The sequence below is a fragment of the Eschrichtius robustus genome, chromosome 12 (genome assembly GCF_028021215.1).
Source record: "Eschrichtius robustus isolate mEscRob2 chromosome 12, mEscRob2.pri, whole genome shotgun sequence".
NCBI lineage: Eukaryota > Metazoa > Chordata > Mammalia > Artiodactyla > Eschrichtiidae > Eschrichtius > Eschrichtius robustus.
Window position 1 is genome coordinate 73826696 of NC_090835.1, and position 11619 is coordinate 73838314.

The following is an 11619-nucleotide window of genomic DNA, read 5'->3' on the forward strand; positions in this document are numbered from 1 at the left end:
AAATCCCCAGGTGTGCCGGGTGCTGGTGTTCCTGGGACCACGCTTTGAGAATCACTGCCCTAGGCCAGCTCCCTGGACCAGAATCTCCAGGGGAGGGATCTGTGTTTTCTCACAACTTCCCAGGTGATTCTCAGCACCAAGACAGTTCAGGAAGCTGCTAAAATGTGAGGGCCACCTGCAGCCGAAGCCCCTGGGACCCTTGTTACGAGGCAGATTCCCAGGCTCTGCCTCAGTTCTGAGGAATCAGAACCTCTGGGCGGTGGGGCCCAGGAATCAGAATTGAACCATTACAGTTTGAGAGTCCTGACCCTATATACAGAGGAGTAATCACTTAGTAATCAAAGTGAACGCCAAACCCGGCTGTTTTCCAATGAAAGAACAATCCAAGGTTCGGGCAAGCTCGAGTTGCCCTGGGAATCTCAACCTCCGCCCCCAACCCTCCCACCCCGGGAAGTTTGGCCAGAGCCCTCTGGACCCTGGAGCTCTCTCTCTCTTTAGGTGCAAGAGCCACGGGGCACAATTCCCCAAGCACGCCGCTCTCCCTCGCGCTGCTGTGCCTTTGCAGCTTTGCACAACCTAAGGTCTCAACCAGGATGCTCTCTCCGCCTCCTGGCGTCTCTCACATCTCAGCCCTCACTCATCCCTCCGTGACGCTCAGTGACCTCCAGCCCGCAGGCACGCTCTCCCCGGACTCGCACTGACCTTGCACGATTGTCTACTACTGCTCTTGCTGCAGGGACGGGGCCAACGTATTGAAGGATCACAGCCGTCCCCACCTTCCAGGGCGTTGGTCCTGCTTGGTGATGCCTCGGTTGTACTGGCCGTGGATAACAGGCAGGGAGGAACATTGGGACGGTTCTACTGAAACCGTGGTTAAATCCACTTCGCTTGCCTTCACTAATCCAGGTCGTTTTAAGACTCGCCTGTCCTCCAAGCGGCATGTAGCCTAAACAGTAAGATGTTTGCCCCAATTGTGTCCCAGGAACTTGGAGTCAGTTGCCTAGTTCAAGCTGAGCAGGTTAAGACCGGAAGGCATCCCCGACCCTTCAACTGGGCATGCGCGAGCGTCCTTGGTGAACTTTTGCACGTGTGGAGGCATATAGTTTAGTTACGCCTGCACAGAACAAAGATTATCACACCTTTTTCCAATCACCTTTCCCCTGTGCTCCCCACGCCTGAGACTGACCTGCTTCTTTATTCTTTATCCCATCAATACCCCCGAGGCCGTTGCCTTCAGGTGGACGCATTTGAGATTTCTCCTCCTGTCTCCTTGATTGGCTGCCTTGCAAATAAACCCTCTCTTTGCTGCAAACCCTCTGTGTCTCAATGTTTTGGTTTCCTGTGCATTGGGCAAAACAAACCTAGTTCGGTAACACTACCAATGGAAGCATTGTGGAAGCATGACACAGGTGGGCTGGAGTTCTGGAAAAAGCAGACCCATCTAGAGAGCATTTTCTAGAGGGAAGTGGAGGTTAAAGAAGACTTTTATGGAGTTTGGGTCTCTGCTGTGAGATGTAATTCCCACCTCACTCCTCCCTCTTCCAGAGAATCTTCAGCAAAACTGCTCATTATTTGCAAAACCTTTTGGATGCAGGTTTTTCTGTATCATTATTGTGATGCTGTGCTGATATGTTCCTTAGATGGAGTCAAGAAGGCCCGTTTTCAATGGGTCCTGACACTCTGTACTGTCCTGTATTAGTTATTGCTGCTTGACAAGTTATGTTAAGACTTAGTGGTTTAAAACAGCAATAAATATCTATGGTTTCTGGGTCAGAAATTTGGATACAGCTTAGCTGGGTGGTGCTGGCTCGAGATTTCTCATCAGGTTGTGGTTAAGATGTTGGTCGGGGATGCTTTCATCTGAAGGCCTGGCTGGGGCTGGAGGAGCCCAGGAGGAGAAGCAGTGGCTTCCCACGGATCCCTCACACGGCTGCAGAGCTGATGCTGGCTTGGCAGGAGGCGCTGTGCGCCTCAGGGTGGCCTCTTCCTGGTTGCACGAGTGCCTTGAAGCTGGCTGGCTTTCCCCAGAGTGAGCAATTCAAGAGAAAGAGAGGCAGACGGAACAACGTCTTTTATGACCTAGCTTTGGGAGTCACACACTGTCACTTCCACTACATTCTATTGACGAGGAAAAACATCACTAAGGACATCCCACATTCAACGGAATTAGGCTCCCCCTTTTGAAGGGAGGAGTGCCAAAGATTCCGTGGGCAGATTTAAAAATACCCCAGTTGTCATGTATGGGAGACTGGGTACCTACTTCTGGTACATAGGAGATGCTTACTAAATGTCTGGTGAACTGGACAGACAGCCCATCTTTCCCTAATGCCACTCTGAAGCTGAGATGGAACAGGAAGCAGCGGTGACTGGACCGGGGCAGCACTGTCTGTGGGCATCTCTAGCTGTCCGACGCTGCTCTTGGCTGCCGGCCTATCTGGGACATACAGAGCAGCCTTTCGCGACCTGGGTCTCTGACCAACAGTGTCCTTCCTGCCCTGCGCACCCCTCTGGCTCCCAGCCTCCTGTTTATGCCTCTTACATGACTCCTGTTGACTCTAAAAGGCCTGGACAGGCAGCCACTTCCACGTGGGGTTTGCTTCCAGGCCTGGATTCCTTCTAGAGGGAGACTATTATTCCACTGTGACATGGTAGGGACAGATCAAGGGGGTGGGAACGACCTTCCTCCAAGGCTACTACAATATGGACATTAATCAGACCAGCTCCTTTCCTCATAGCCTTTATATGTACATTTCAGCCTCCAAGACTTTGCTTGTGCTGTTCCCCCACCCAGAATGCCCTTCCTTGTCCTCTCTGCCCTGCTAGATCCTGCTCCCTGGGAGGCAGTGTGGCATAGTGGAGAGAACACAGGCCTTAGAATCTAAAGGCAGGAAGGAACTCAAGGATCCGCTTCACCATACAGTACTTGAGCACCTTGGACAAGTCAGCCCATGACCTTTCTGAGCCTCGACATTTCCCATTTGTAAAATGGGGCTATTATACCACCTTAGGGTATAATAAGTCATTTCTAGGCTTAAATGAGAAAACAGAAGGGAGAGTGCTCTTTGTGCAGCATAAAGCACTATAGGTAAGGAATCTTTATTTTTCCTTTTCATCCTCTTGAACCCAGCTCAGTTCTAACTCTCCCAGGAGAACCTCTTCACATTTATGACTCTTTCTAGCAATCACGTTTCAACCACACACACCTGCATTTAATCTGACACCCTCAAATTTTTCTTCTCATTTGTGTTGGGCCAGTTTCTGACATGGAGTGTTGAGTCCAGCAGGACTTGCCTGTGTCTCTACCACATCACACAGCACAGTGCGGGGTCCACCTGGGTGCTTGGAGCACCATGCCCACAGACCACACAGGGGCATGCTGACTTTGGGGGCTCCTTTTTCTATTCTGCTGTCTGTGATCCTGTAGAGCCCCGTTTAGTGGAGATTCTGTGCAGCCGGTCTCCAGCTTCCATTTAGTTTCTAATGGCCCACGCCTGTTAGTCTCATCAAAGAACTGCCTTTGGGAACTGCTTGGTCCACACTTGCAGTGGACCAAGTGCCTGGGAGTGTACACCCTCTCTGGCTGCCGGCAGTCCTTAGTCAATGACTGACCTGTGCAGAAGTCTGAAAGCCCAGCTCCCTTGCCTTAGAAATGCAGAGGTATAATTTATGCTCCAGAGCTCCCGCTGGGATGTGGCCTGAAATTGCCCCTTGCCTCGCCTTCCTCGTCCTGCTTCCCCGACTCCTTTGCAGCTTCCTAAAAACATCCTTTGCGCACGAATCCTCAGCTCCGGATTTACTTCTAAGGAACCTGCCTAAGAGACCCCCATCCAGGCTCCCATAAGAATGAGCAAGGTGGCATTGATGAGCCACGTGGACCAAGATCTGCAGAAAGGAAAGGGAGGGAAGAAAACCACGTCTCTTTTCCTCTTTTGGTTGCTTCCTGATCACCACCAACGCCACAACTGGGGAGAAAAAAGAAGTGATTCATTTTCAGTTTACATTTTCTTTAACATAACAAACTCCCGCTTTTGGAGGCTTAATTGGATCTATTCTTGGATGTGACAAAAAGTTAGTGGGAGATGAAAGGGGCACATCAAGGAAAAAAAAACATTCCAAGTGAATAATTTAAGATCACATCCATAATTAATGGCATTTGGCATGTTTCCCCTGGAAGCCTAATCATAGCGTGGAATGTGCTAATTAGAGCGGTTTGGTGCAAATCAGTCATTGCAGGTGTGGAAAAGCTGCCTCTGTTCTTTTCAGCACTGGTGGCGGCTGTGACACTGGATCCTCAGGTGGGGTGGGGTTTGAGTAAATGATGGAGCTCCGTTTTGAAACGTCTAATGGTGTGAAATGAGTTTCTCTTCTTGTTGAGGAGGGGGACATGTATGCGGCGGTATGTGGTGTTTGATGGCGGGACACGGCAAGTTGGAGCTGGAGAGACATTTTAGGTTAGTTCTTTCCCTCTCTTATCTTTGGGGAAGACAAGAGAATGAAACAGGGTCAGGGCTGGAAGGAGGGAAGTGAGGAGCGGAAGTGACTCCCCCAGCCCCTGCACCTACCCAACACCCAGTGGGATAGGGGAGATGACCTGTTGCAGGGCCAGGTGCACCTCGGAAAAGGTAAGGCACCAGGGCATCTTTGGTTTACTCTTTCGTGTCCACGCTCCACCCCAGGAGGCTGAAACCACGCACTCAGCCCTGCCTGATGTCTGACTTCTGGTCAGATTTAGCACACGGGAGCCCCTATTTGAGATTGGAGGGAAGGAGGGAAGAGATAGGGAGCTCAGGTGACTTACTTCCCATCTCCTCCCTCCTCCTTGCTGGGATCTGCCTGACCCCCTAGAGCTGAGATTCCACTTGTTGTAGGTCAGCCCTCTACTCACAGCCTTCTCATCGCAGGGTCTCGCTGACCTGGGCTTCAGGGCCTGGGGCATCACATCCCCACCCTTCCCAGCCTGGTCTACAAGTGCTCCCCCTTGTGGGTCCCTCTCTACCTGCACCTTTGTAAACACCCCTTTAATAAATTCTCCTCAAATGATCCTTAATTTGAGGGTGACATTTCTTAACAGCTGTGTCAAGACCCTGAAAAAGAACTAGTTCACAAGAGTGACATTCTTTTTAAATGGAGTGCTCTCCCTTAAAAGCCAGTGTTTTGGCCAATATTCTTTGGCAGTCTTTATTAAATGCGTCCGTTATTTCCCTGCTGTCTGAAAGAGAAGTAACTACACACGATTGGAAAGCTACCCTTGCTAACTCTTTATGAACATCAACTGTTGTCCCATGGTGGGCACTGCAGGCTTTGGCGACTGTTATGGTCTGAATAGTGGCCCCCCAGATTCATATGTTGAAGCCCTAACCCCCTAATACGACTGTATTTGGATATAGAACCTTTAAGGGGGTGATTAAGGTTAATGTGTCATAAGAGTGGGTCCCTAATCTGGTAGGATTGGTTTTCTTAAAAGCATAGGAAAAGACACCAGAGCTTTCTCTATCCTCCTGTGCCCACAGAGGAAAGGCCACGTGAAGACACAGTGTGGAGAGAGCAATCTGCAAGCCAAGAAGAGAATCCTCACCAGAAGCCAACCCTGCTGGCACCCTGATCTTGGACTTCTAGCTTCCAAAATTATGAGAAAATAAATGTCTGTTTAAGCCACACAGTCTATGGTATTTTGTTTTGGCAGTCTTGAGGCAGGAGATAGATGGGCCCCAGGTTAGACATTTACAACTGGCCTCCCATTTACACTTCATGGGGCAGGAAAAAAAGTTGGCTTTGGGCTGGGCACTAGCCTCCTGTTTGCATTTCCTGGGACAGGAGATAGATGCGCTTCAGGTTAGACATTTAAAATCAGCCTCCTGGGACTTCCTTGGTGGTGCAGTGGTTAAGAATCCACCTGCCAATGCAGGGGACACGGGCTCGAGCCCTGGTCCGGGAAGATCCCACATGCCACAGAGCCACTAAGCCCATATGCCACAACTACTGAGCCTGCACTCTAGAGCCCTCGAGCCACAACTACTGAGCCCACATGCCACAACTACTGAAGCCCGCAGACCTAGAGCCTGTGATCCACAAAGAGAAACCATCGCAATGAGAAGCCCACGCACTGCAACGAAGAGTAGCCCCCGCTCACCGCAACTAGAGAAAGCCCGCATACAGCAACAAAGACCCAAAGCAGCCAAAAATTAATAAATTAATAAATTAATAAAAAATAAAATAAAATAAAATAAAATAAAATAAAATCAGCCTCCTGTTTACTCTCCAAAATGGAAGAAACTACAGAGACAGGGTAAATGTGGATGCCTTAAGATAACAGTCATGGCAAGAACAAAGAGGGGCAAAACCTTGTTTGAATAAAGGATCAAGGGATCTCTGCTTCCCCCCTCCTTGGGGCAAGGGAGACACCACACATGCGCAGAAAGGCTCCTTGGGGGTCAAAAGTCAGAAGACAATGCTAGGCCATGGTGAGTCTTGCTTCTCCCAGATGCCTTCACGTCAAGATCCATCTTGGCTGAGAGGTGCGTGTTCACCTAAAGGGAGGGTCCTGAGACAAATTAGCCGGGAGGACAAAACAAGATGATTGGCCAGAAGGAAGACAAAGACCTGGAAAACTGTCCCTTTATAAAGGATTTAAACTTCCCAAAGGCATGACTCTTTCTCTCTGGGTTTGCCCATGGGTCTTTCCACATGTACTCTGCTTTTCCAATAAACTTTTTACATTTCTCTTTACCTTCTGCCTCCTTGCCTGAATTCTTTCCTGACAAGGCAGGCAAGAGCTGGGGGTTTAGGGTGTAGCCTCTGGCCTCTGTGGTCTAGCAGTTAGGACTCCCGGTACGGGAACTAAGATCTTGCTTCCAGCTACTGCTTGCTGCTGCTTGCTGCAAGCTGCTGCTTACTGCTGCGTGCGTCCAAAATCAGTGATCACAGACTAATACAGAGACTCCAGAATATAGGACAGTTTGCCCTTGCCCTAAGTGGTTCCAAATTTCATGCCCACCCTACTCCGGTTTTATAGTTTCTTTGCCTTATCTCTGAGCTATTACCTCTTGTGGCCAATAACGTCACTACCTTTAGCATAGCCATCCCTTACTCACTTAAATCTTACTTGTTTCCTAGTACTAAACTGTCATGTGAGACCAGAAAAATAAAGCTCATTAGAATCATGTATAAAACAAGAGTTAATAGGTTCTGAGTGAGGGTCTGAATTGCTCTTCCTTGAGTAGCGCATGTATTTTAACGCAGAGACTTTATCATGAGGACTTTTTAAATGCCCGGAAGCCATTTTTTTCTTACTCTGGAATCCTTGTTATATTCTTGTACAGCTGAGGTTGCCAAATCAGTGGCCTAAGGAAAAAACGTGGTATCACAGTAACTTCTCTCTTTTCTTTTCTGAACTGGTTAGAACACAATGAAACTTCAAATCTTGTACGATAAGGTCTTACCTCACACCTGAGGATCCTTTGGCTTGAAATTATTAGAAACTTGGCTCCTGGCCCCTGCTACATGGCCCCTGGTAGGAGAGGGGCCTCTGGATTCATTTAGCCCAGTGGGTTCCTGGAGAATTTGATTAGCTCTCAGGCCTTGCATTAGCCATCGTTTGTCTCAGCCTGGACGGCCCTGCAGCCAGTTGATACGGGGCCGATTTTATGAGGCAACTGCCCTCCACCCTCCTCGGCTTGTAATGCTCATTGGCAGAGACAGCTAATCGATTGCTGCTCCTTGCCAGCCCCCCAGATATCGACTCAGGTCTTGGGAAGACTTTATAAAGAGTCATCGGGGGGAATCTTCCAGTTCAAATTGAATTGTGGGCCATTAAATCTCTTTAGTAAAAGACTGCGCCTCATATCATATGCCAATGCACCTTCTGAATTTTTAACCTGCGCAAGAGAACAACCGCCTTTCCTACAGCCATCTCAGCAGGTTCCGGGTTTTTTTTCCCCTCCAGCAGATCTAGTTAATTGTTATGGATTTTCCAGCAGGTAAAAGAATTTGGAGTTTGGAAAGAGCAGGCTTTGTTTTCTCTTCTAAAGAAAACCAGTTCAGGTGGCTCTGCCTAGAGACACAGGAAGGAGGGAAGAAAGAAGGAAAAGGAGAGAGGATGGGACCTGGGGTGACTGCCATCCGGGGCATCTCAGACAAAACTGGCTATTGACCAGATGCCACACGTGTGCACCCCACACATGCAGCTCAACACACACAAGCAGACCCACATGCGTGCACACACACGTCCACACCAAAGGCACATATATGTACACAGATACACACATAACACACATGTTCATGTGCACACATGCATACACACGATGTGCACACAAACACACTTGTGCGTGTGCAGATGCCCAAACGTACACACATGAATGTACACACACCAGCTTCATCATTGTTAACATGTGACATTAGGTGAGTTATGTAACTTCTCCCAATCTTGATGTTCTCATCTATAAACCCAGAGGTAATCTGGGTCATCGTGCAGAATAAATTAGTCCATAGGTGAGAATCCTCAGGCATGTAGTAGGTATTAAACGTCTGGCCCTGCTGCCTGCAATCCTTGGTGAGGTCTGTCATGGAATCAGAGATGGGAGGAACTTTTAAAACTCTCATTTTATCCAGAAGGACACAGAGGCCCCCATAGAAGACATACTTTGTCCAAGTTTACCCAGCGAGTTAGTAACAGGTGGGACTAAACTCCTGGTCTGCTTCTTTCTAGTACTGTTTTCTATTACGCTGCCTCCATCAAGGAGAAAGAAGAGGCCTGGCCAGCCACATGCTCAACCCCAACAAGATCACTTGTTTTTATTAACGACTCCCATTTGTGTAGCATTTTACTCTTTTCAAAGAGCCGAGGCTAATTAGAAATCGCAGTCCTCAGAGAGGCTGCCCTGGGCTTCCTGCAGGCGCCCTTGCCCAGGGTGAAGGGAAGCGAAGCTAGAGAATAGGTCTCATTTAATACGAAGACGTCACTCCCGGGCCTGACCTCCCGGGCCTGTGTGTGTGCCTTGAGAGGGCAGGGTCACCTGGGAACGGCCTCAGGCTCCCCTGCCCAGCAACACCATTGACTTCAGCAAAGGCAGCAGTGCATTATGGATGCAGGTGCAGGCCAGGCTGGGAACCAGAGCCCAGACTCACAACACAACATGTAGTCAGGAGTGGAGGAGGAGCCAAAGTCAGGAACACCGGGGTCGGAGTTAGGACAAGAATTTGATTTGGTAAATATTGCCAAGCACTCTGCCCTGTCTGGGAATGGTTAACAACACACACAAGGTGTGTGAGGCTGGAAACGCCCCTGGCCTTGCGGGGCTCACAGTTTAGTCACATTTGAGCACTCACCACTTGCCAGGTACTATTGTCAGGCTCTCCATGTAATCACTCATCCAATCTTCAGAACAACTCTATGAGGTAGGGTCTGTCATTATGCCCATTTTACACACGAGGAAATGGAGGCAAAGAGAGCTTAAGTCTCTGACCCAAGGTCTAAGTAATAGAAATAGGATCTGAATCCACACACCAATGATGCCACTGTTCATTTGGGTTCCTCTACAGAGGCCTGAGTAAGGACTTGTGTGCAAGTAGCTTATGCAGGAGCTGATCCTGGAAAACTCAGGAGGAGGAGTAGGGAAGTGGGGCAGGGAAGGGAAGGAAGCCAAGACAGACAAGCATTGACGATCAGATCCCCAGCTGATCCTGCTTCATCTTGCTAGGAGCTCTAGAAGCCAGTGCAGAACCTGCACCTTGGACTTCTGTGCCCATGGAGGTGAGGGAGCTGGGGCATTTATACACCTGCTCCCGTCAATCACGGGCTGAGCTACTCTCGGGTTGTTTATTCCCCAGCTCTTCTAGCCCTCCATGAAGGGGCACAAAAGGCTTCCAAGGCCAAGGAACGCTCTCAGCCAAAAAGTTAAAAGCATCTGGAAGTGGGCTGTCGTGTACCAGAGGGGATATGGGAGGGGGGCACTGACAGTTCAGTGTGGCCACCCCAACATTCTAGATGGCAGAAGAGGACAGGGATCCTCGCCTCCAGCTCAGATATTGAAGCAGGTAGACCCAGAGGGGTGAGCGATTAAAGATCTGAAATACCTGGTACATGGGGTGATGTCCCCACCTCCCCTCATCCCAGCTTACAGATCAGCCCCTGCAGCCTCATTCCATGAACTTCCCCAAGTCCTAGCACAGAACCTTCTTGTCAGGCCTGAACATGGGGAACTTAAGTTCAAGGATGAGACAAAGACCTCACCTGATCCAACAGCTTCACCTGTCTTACCCCTGCCGCCACCCTTGACTTTGAGAGGCACAACACCACCTGTGTCATGTACATGTCCCTAATTCTCCCACCCTGGCAGGGGAGCTCCCGCAACGCAAGGCGTGTAGGCAGGAGAAGGAAGGAACTGGATGTCCCACTGCAAAGGGCCGCTTGCCCCCAAGGTTGTGAGCCCTGATACACTGGAAGCAACAGCCCGGCTCAGGAGAGGAGAGCTGGCGGCGATGAATATATACATCCTTGTCTGCTGTGAATTGGTGTAAGTGGGCTGGCTGTTCTGTTGGCTGAGTATTGGAGAATGCCGGTGGAATGTGGAGACAAGTCAATAGACATATGTAACAAGAAATCATTGCATTTAAAATGACCTCCCCCTGCAGGCCTTGGGAAACTGTCGCTATCAAGGAAAGAAGTGGGCCTCCGCTGAGCCGGGAGATGCTCGTGGGCTTGGGCGGCTGTGCGATCCTGCGGACCAGACCGTCCTTCCTCATCCGCTCAGCAAGGATTTGTCAGGCACCATCCAGGGTGACCTTGGCACTGGGATGTGGACGAGGAGCCAGCATGTTCACAGTAACTCCCTGCCCAGGGAAGGGTCAGAGTTATTCTTGATCTGCTGGAGTTTACATATATATTTTTTTATTCCAAGCGCTCAGGGCAGCACTGACATCCAAAAGCCTGTGGCCTCATGGAGATAACAGTTTCCTTACCTGTAGGTTGGGGATAATAATGACCCCCAGAATTGTTATAAGGAATAAAGTCTATGAAGTATCTAATATGCAGCACATGCCTGGCGCTGGGTGTTACTGTAACCATCACTGAGCTGCTCATTGTCTGTCTCCCATCTGGAAAGGGGGCTCCATGAGGGAAGAGAGGTGCTGTTGACTTCCTCTCCGCCCAGGCCGTAGGGCGTGGCAAATTGTGGTTTTCGGTAAGCAGTGAATGAATGAATGAATGAGTGAGTGAGTGAGTGAGTGGAATTGTGACAACTCCTGATACATAGTAACCTCGAGATTTATTGTGTAATAAGATTTTAACCCCAGATTAGGTAAATTCCCCTGTACTTTTCTCTCAAACACCCATCCCAATCCTATTTACTAATATTTTCTATCATCATTTGCTTACTATCTGTCTCTTCTATTAGAATCAAAGTCCATGAGGGTGGGGTTGTGTCTTTCTCTTCACTGTGTATCCCTAGGGCTGAGCATTCTTCCAAAGCTGGTGCTCAATGATCGATGGAAGGGAGGAGTGGAAGACGGAGGGATGGAGGAAGGGAGGGAGAGAGGGAGACAAGGAATATGAAAAGTGGCAGAGTGACTTGGAAAGCTGTAGGCGCTGAGCACCAGAGGCTTTCGCTGCCCTTGTGATGGGCA